Source organism: Aplysia californica, unplaced genomic scaffold, assembly GCF_000002075.1.
Source record: "Aplysia californica isolate F4 #8 unplaced genomic scaffold, AplCal3.0 scaffold00072, whole genome shotgun sequence".
Classification (NCBI taxonomy): Eukaryota; Metazoa; Mollusca; class Gastropoda; order Aplysiida; family Aplysiidae; genus Aplysia; species Aplysia californica.
Window position 1 is genome coordinate 511,310 of NW_004797342.1, and position 8,502 is coordinate 519,811.

General features: G+C 42.4%; 1 protein-coding gene across 4 annotated transcripts in view; it reads right to left on the bottom strand.

The window, feature by feature from the left end:
- LOC101847249 (probable tRNA N6-adenosine threonylcarbamoyltransferase, mitochondrial) overlaps positions 1 to 7,963 on the bottom strand; it is a 31,417-nt gene extending 23,454 nt beyond the window's left edge. For 2 of the 4 annotated variants that reach the window (XM_005093914.2, XM_035968641.1), the window contains exon 1: positions 7,879 to 7,963. The gene's annotated coding sequence lies outside the window, so the exon portion shown is untranslated. The other 2 variants (XM_035968642.1, XM_035968640.1) reach the window with 2 other exon arrangements.
- Between the last annotated feature and the right edge of the window lie 539 nt (positions 7,964 to 8,502).

Here is an 8,502-nt window from a genome sequence, read left to right on the forward strand (position 1 = left end):
CCACACTGATCGGCGGGACGGCAAAGACCTCTTACTGCGGAATTGTACCAATGTGCACAGGGGGTATAAAAAGCCTATCGATCATCTAGATCTAAGTCCTTAGCTTCCTGAGACGCCAAAGCCGAAGTGCAGACTGAGACGAGACGAAGACGCTGAAAAGTAATGTCAGAAGGGTGCCAATCGATGACAACGCCATGTCTCTGATGGCCTGAAGTAGAACAATGCTATTTACAGTGGAACTCGGATTTAACGAGCTCGGATTCAACGAGAACTCGGATTCAACGAGATGAGATAGATTCCCGGTTTTTTTTCTTCTTTAAAATCAATAAAAATAACCCGGATTCAACGAGCACTTAAATCAGCGAGCTCGGATTCAACGAGGTTGCTTCCAGTTCCAGGGTGAACAGCCCCCACAGATGTGGCTTCGTCCATTTTTCTCCCAGAACGAACTTTATCTATTCCCAGAATCCATCCATTGCACCTGCATCGTGAACCATTATTCACTTAGTCGATTGCATACGACTAATCAGTGGCCTTTTTTTAAAATACCATGTATACCAACACATGCGTTGTTGACACGCATGTGTCTACCCTGGCGTGTGTCGTGGTCGGATGGGCGGCCTGCACACGTGTGGCTGTGTGTGCGTATCGGGGGGGGGCACTAGCGGTCCGGGCGTTGAACGTCGAAGATGTCTTTTTTTTTTCCTTTGGCAATTGATCATTATTACAATGATAAGCTAGTCTTGACGTAGATCTACGTAATGAATTGTGCGCTGGTCGATGGAATCAAAAGTTGCCGTTAGGCTCTACTCAGCAACACACCTATTTGGTGAACAATCGAGATGACTCAGGCGTACATAATTTGAACGAATCGGTCTTTTTTTTACACAGCTCATAATATGCATGCATTTCAGGCACTACTTGTGACTTCTCTTTATACATAACTAGCTCAGTACCTGTAATTATCTACACAAAACCTCGTGTTTGCTATAACGAACACTAGGATTCAACGAGATTTTAGGTCAGACCCGGCGACCTCGTTGAATCCGAGTTCCACTGTATTTGCCCAATACTGATCACCACAGTGCTTTTAGATCAATCCAGGTATTCTTTTACTTTCCCTCCGGTCTCACACTTAACTATCAGTTGTCCAATTTCCACTAAATATTGATGCGCTGAACACGAATATCAACTTCATTTCCACCGCAAATTAATAGTTTTCGAAAATTTGATTTTTCTTTAATCAAGCTATATTAGATCTAGAATCTACACCAGATCTAAAACGGGGGGGGGGGGGAAGGGGGGGGGGGGGAGGTCAGGGGGAGCATGTCCCCCTGTTTTAACCCATAATTTGATATTTTCCAGTCTGGTTTAAAATTCTCTTGAAAATAGATCGGTACAACTTAAGAATGTGGGTCCCGTCTGTTTAGACTTGGCATCATCAACACAGAGTACTGGATATCGATACTGATTTAAATATTAGGAATTCATCATCATCAATGCCTTTCAACCCTGGCAGGGTATAGGCCACATACAAGTTCCTTCCATTTATCTCTGTCCAGAGCCATCCTTCCAAGCTCATTCCAAGCGAGCTTCATCTCTCTCATGTCCCTTTCCACTCATCTCCTCCATGTTTCCCGTGGCCTACCCCTGCCTCGTGCTCCTTGCGGGTTCCACTGCAGCGACTGTCTTGTGATGTTTCCGCTGGGCTTTCCTAAGGTGTGTCCCATCCATCGCCACTTTCTTAGTTCTATTTCTACTTCTATATATATCCTTCTGTCCTGTCCTTTCCCACAGCTCTTCATTCCTTATTCTATCCTGCCACTTAATTCTTAGAATACTCCTCATACATGTGTTGATGAAAGTCTTAGAGGAGCACAGACTTGACGTTGGAGTTAAAGAGTCGAATCTATGTGCGCAGTGAGATGTTGCATGCTTTCCAGACTTTTGATAATTGATTGAATGCAGACCTTGCCTTGGCGGTTCTTGCTTTAACATCAGCCACGGTTCCACCTTTACCATCGATGACACTTCCAAGGTAGGTAAAGGAGTCCACTTCTTCCAGGGGAATGTCTTCCACTGTCACAGCAGGGCTTGAAACTTTTCCTACCTTCACTACTTTTGACTTGCCTGGATGTATACATAGGCCAACACTCCTTGATAGCCTGTTGAGTTCCTTGGTCTTTTCTTGCATCTGAGCATGTGTGAGAGAGCAGTGCAAAGTCATCGGCGAAGTCCAAGTTGTCCAGCTGCTGCCAAGGGATCCACTGCATTCCATTACGCTTGCCTCTGGTGGCTTCTTTCATGACCCAGTCAATTGCCAGTATGAAGAGAAAAGGTGAGAGTAAGCATCCTTGTTGCACTCCTGTCTATACCAGGAATGCTTCTGAGAGTTGTCCTTCGTGGAAGACTTGGCAGTTTGTTCCATCATAGGAGGCCTTCATAAGCTTGACGATTTTGTCAGGTATTCCAAAAAACCGCATGAGTTTCCACAGAGTTTCCCTGTCTACGCTATCAAACGCCTTTACACAATCAATGAAGTTGACCACGAGAGGTGAATTCCATTCAAGCGATTGCTCAACAATGATGCGCAAAGTAGCAATTTAATCCACACATGATCTGTTTTTGCGGAATCCTGCCTGGTTTCCAGGGAGCTTCTCGTCCGTTGTCAGCTTGATTCTTTCCAGGAGTATCCTGTTAAAGACTTTCCCAGGTATGGACAAGAGTGTAATGCCTCTGTAGTTGTTACTGTTGTTACAATTGCTGAGGTCTCCCTTCTTAGGCAGCTTGATTAGGTGTCCTTCCTTCCAGTCTGATGGTATTTCCTCCTTTTGCCAAACCTTTTCAAATAGAGCATAGAGAATTTCCACTAACGTACCTTTATCTGCCTTAATAAAAGGGCTTCCGGTGGTATATGGTCAGGACCAGCTGCCTTGTGGGACTTCAGTGATTTTATAGCCGCTGCAATTTCCTCTCTTGAAGGTGGTTCCGTGTCTATTGGGAGGTCATTTCTGGCTGGAAGAATTTCTACTTGGTTTTCTGGAGGTGGTCTGTTCAACAGTTGATCAAAGTATTCTCTCCATCGGTTAAGTTGCCCCTCTGGCTGGCTTGCCCCCTTGACCTAACAAAAACATGGGGGGGGGGGGGGGGGGGGGTTCCGGAGAGCATGCCCCTGTGAATTTGACCATAATGCGATGTTTTGCAATTTAGGTTTGATAGGACAGGCTCCGTGACCTAACAAAAACATGGGGGGGGGGGGGGGTTCAGGAGAGCATGCCCCTGTGAATTTGACCATAATGCGATGTTTTGCAATTTAGGTTTGATAGGACAGGCTATCTCCATATCAGCACGTGCATCAAAAAGTTATTGTTTAGAACAAGAAGTAATCGTCGGTGGGGTCAAAACTGGTATCCTCAAACTGGACCAACATTCTTAAGTAGCACCAATAAATTTAGCTATCTAGATCTAATTGTTTCGCGACAGTTTTGGTGGCTTTATTATATAGGCCAGCTCTATTCGGACTCGAGTCCGAATATAATTTTTATCTATTCGGACTCGAATCCAAATATGGGTTGTATCTCTATTTGGACTCGGGTCTAAAAAAAATGTTTTGTTTATTAGGACTTAGCTTCTAAGTGAGTTATGTGAGTGTAAGGAGGTTACATAATATAACTGTTGTCGGGGGATTTTACGTAAAACCAGAATTAGAACTAGAACTGCCTACTAGGACTGTGTAATAGTGTCACAAGTAAAAAAACAGCAACTCTCATTAGATCTACCCAATGGCAGTGTCTTAACTTAGTACACGATAACCGACAACTCAGGGTCCTTCCACTACCACTACAGCATCATCATTACTTCCAGGGAGAAACGACAGCCTAGTATTCTCACTTGGTTTTTTCGTTTCCGCCCTTTTTATTTTGTTTCGGGCATCATAGGACCACCCCCACCCCCCTGTCACTGAGCGCTCCAGGCGACAAACTCACCTCCCTCTCTCACTCCGCTGAGCGCGCGAGACGACTAAAATCGTCGAAGAACGGGCCAGCTCTCGAGTGCGGGAGGCGACTATCGTCGATTTGAGGGAAAACCTTATCTTTTGAACAAATATTTTAAGAGGTATTGGAGAACCTTTGGTGTCACCTTTTGTTCTATTATAAACTGGTTAGACTGTTTTTAATGGAATATTTTACTCTTGAATGGTTTAACCAATCAACAACAACAAAAAAACCTTGGAGGGTCAAGGCACTGCGTGCCTTCGTGGGTTCTGTTCTAGGGAAAACATATTGTGCTGTGATTTACTGTAAAGAAATCCAATTCTAACATTACAATGACATACTCTAATATTAGGCTATTTCATTAAACAGCTTTCAGTTAAGGCTAATATTTTTAAAAACATACTTCTCTGGAAAGTGAATTCTTTTCTTAATTTAGAATATTATATTCATTTGTTTAAGATTTTGGTGAAGATATAGGCATGCATACTCTCACCGATTCTCAGGAAACAATAACATTCCCCGCGGGAGCCTAAAAAATCGTCCAGCGCTCGGGGAAAGGTCAAGAACGGTACTCTTATACATTTCACAAATTATTTTCTAGATAATAATAATAATAATAATAATAAAGAGCATTTGTATAGTGCATATATATTATATCCTCGCTCAACAGCAGGCTCTATGCGCTTTACACTATATTATTACCCCAGCAGACCATAGAACACTCCAAAACATTCTCAGCTTCCTGGGAAGCATACAGTGCAAGCAGCTGATGATTAAGCACTCAAACACTAACAAACTGACAAGATCTTTCGCTGTCTATAGCCGGGTACCCATTCCCACCTGGGTGAAGTGAGGAAAATTTGTGTAAAATGCCTTTCCCAAGGACACAACGTCGGGTCCCTGACAGGATTCGAACCCACGACCTTACGGTTGCGAGTCCGAGAGCCTAACCACTAGGCCACCGACGCCACATAGATCTATCATCCTATTAGCCTACATTCATCATGTAGTCCAAGGCCTACCCGTTCTCAGTCTCAACATCCATTGCATTCTCAGACCGGGTGAGAATAATATCATTTTATTCTCACCCAAGGTGAGAATAACTATATAATATTATTCTCACCCCCGGTGAAAATAAAATGGATATTAATTTATTATGCTCACCTCGGGTGAGAATAATATTATATTTTTATTTTCACCTCGGGTAAGAATAGCGACAGCCATTAACTTTGCCCTGGCAAGGTCAGCTCAACTTAGTCGTTCTGTTATGAATTGGAATACTAATGATACAGGTAGGGCTAGTTTAGATAGATCTAGTAATTGGACATTAAAGTTAACGTAGTGACTATTTCTCCGAACGTTTGGAGAAATAGTGCCGATCTTTATTTCTCCGAACGGTTTCCGGCTTCCGTTCTCGTGATTTTTTGCCTATTTATTGCGAGAGTTCGGCGCCAACTTTCATTCTGCCTCTGGTCTGGGATTGGGAAGGAACACCGCATGGCAAGCCCGCCTACAGCCAACCTTCAGTAACACCCACCACACACCCACCACCATCATCCACATGTACACACACAAACTTATACACACACTAACTAAACATGACCAGTGGGCAACTTTTGAACGTATGACGAGCTGAGCTGTAAATGGAGAGACAGTATGAGTGAAAGAGCAGGTGAAAGGAAGAATGTACGAGTGTATCCACAGGCGACAGCAACTACAAGACGACGACACCGACCCCCCTGGCCTGGTACACAGCTCAAGAACGAAAGGAATGCGGCTAAGGCAGTGTTTTGCCTATATTATTGTCCATGGTTCGCAGGGAGCAAGGGAGTGTGTGAGATTTTCTTTGTGTGTGCCTGGAGGGAGGGGGTGGGGTGTGAAAGTCATGCGGACGGGGATGAGCCGCGGGAGAGAACACAGGAATTGAATGAATGAGTGAAACTGAAAGAGAGGAACGACTCATGAGCCCTGGAGTGAATGAGAATGGATCCTGTGTTTCTATTTTTGTATACTTTGAACTGTTACTGAATAAAGCCCGAACAACAAACACATGCACGCTCCTCACTCTCCACTTGCACACTTTACTACCACACACAGACACACTCACACACGCACACATGCATACACACACACACACAGGAGCAAATTTTTAGGTCTATATATCTATTTCAATTTTCAAGAGCTAGTCTGGCTTGTCTAGAGATTTTTAAATGAGTGTAAAAACGAGAAAAGGAAAGGTTTCCACGACAGAATAAAATCAAAATTAGAACAGCCCATTAAAATTAAACAACCACAAAAATTAACAAATAAGGGCGTGAGTCCACCTGTCTGAAGAAGATTGGCTGTTTTAACACTAAATGTGCGTAATTTTAAAACAAAGTACAGGATATTACAGGTAAATTATGGAATTGCACACATTTAAGGGGCCTGCCAGTGTCAGTACATGTGATCGGTTTTTGTGGAACGTACGCTCTAACATAACACATTTAAATCTTAGAATCTAATGAAGGTGGGAACATCAAATTAAATGACGTTACACTATATAACACACCCCCCCCCCCCCTTTTTCCCCGTTAAAAAAAATTGATGGAAAAACAACACATCAGAACAATAACAAGAAAGAAAAAAATACACACTAACAAAATAAAACACCACAAAGAGGGAAAAATAAAAGTAACTGTAACGTATTCAACAAATCAACGTGGTGACAACAAGTGAGAAAGAGACGAAGCGAAGCTTGGTGAACTTTCTTTCAAAAGTAAAAAGGTTCAGTTTCTTTCTTTTTTTTTTTATTTGACTTTTATTCTCCGATCTGGGGACCAAAAAAATGCCCAAAAATCGAGCCACGATTGATTTTTTGGACCGATTGAACCATATTGTACACGAACAATCTTTGGTAGGCCTATACTATAATTATAGATCTATATAACAAAATTTGCCGAAAGGATGTGATTTCAGAGTGTTCGGAGAAATAGTGCCCAGCTTTATTTTCCCGAACGTTCAGAGAAATAGTGCCTAGCTTTATTTTCCCGAACGTTCGGAGAAATAGTGCCCAGCTTTATTTTCCCGAACGTTCGGAGAAATAGTGCCTAAGGCCTAAAGTTAAAGCTCACATTTCGACTGTTATTATAATCGAAAAACGTTCGTAAATGCTGGAAATATTTCGGAACAAGGGTCGGAAGTCAGAACGGACGTCATGCGTTAAATCAAATATAATTTTTGTCTAGACTAGATCTAGATCTAGATCTACTGGCGCTTTTCGGTAGTTCCCACCCTGCAATTGTTATTCACGGGTTTTGGCCTCAAGAGTAGCCCTGTCCTAAATAAGATGGGGGGGTTTCAGGGGGGCATTCCCCCCTGACTTTTACCACAATTTAATGTTTTGCAGTTGTTAGGTTTATTATCTTAGCTCGTCCAAATCAAACGTATAGATCTAGATGTAGGTCAGGCTCAAATAAGGGGGGGTGGGAACTACCGAAAAAACACCAATCTACTTACAATGTAGTTTGACCCCTGAAGCAGAGAAATTTGTGTGCGGGAGTGAAAGTAAAAATTTACCTTGATCCAAATTAAAGTAGATTCTAATCTAGATCTAGATATCTAGATCTAGATATCTAGATCTAGATCTAAAATCTAGATCTAATCTAGATCTAGATTTCTAGACAGAGCTAATAAAGAATGTCAAAATGTCAAATCAAAGTCAAAATAAACAATGAAAAACTTCAAAAACTCGTCAAAAGTGACAAGCCAACCAAAACAGTTGACAGTTGGAATTGTGTAGACTTCTATGCATCAGGTAAAGACTGACGAAGCCATTGCTGACGACCCAATGAAAAAAAGGTAATTCATGATCAATTATCCATTGTGTTGAGAAAAAACTGACTTTTATCGAAGTGTCCGAAGTACAACTAACTACTAAATTGAGAGTGCCAGTCAGTGCAGCTCATGGGCGCTGCCATATTTCTAAGGGAACCTACTCTTCTTTTTTTTGGATAAAATAGATGGGTTGGAATGGTAAAACGTTTTAGTTTTAGGAAGGCTGGCTTCATGAAGGGCATCAAAGGAAAAGTCCCATAACTCGGGAACGAGACGTGACATAGTTCTCTCCTCAGGCAGTGAGTGACCCCCAGTGGCCCCCAGTCTCTCATCTTTTCGCGAAGTCAACATCAAGATGTTTGCTGTCTAGTTACCGCTAGCCTACACGTCCGGGTTATTTCTACTGGGTTTCTGTCTTGTATGAGGGAGCGCAGTCTGATTAACCTACCTACCCGCACTGTCTTTCAGGTCTCCCTGAATTAAAAAACCCACCACACGTGTAGGCCTAAAATTATGTACGCGCTCGGTGTCATGCGCCCCCCCCCCCCCCTGCCCATTAAACAAAATCATGGATGGACGACATGTTCTGGCCAAAAGAAAAAACAAAGAAAGCTCTGTTGCAAAAGAATGATATGAGAAAAAAAAAAGATTTGGAAGTTAGACGCTTTAAAAAAAAATATTATTCAAGCTA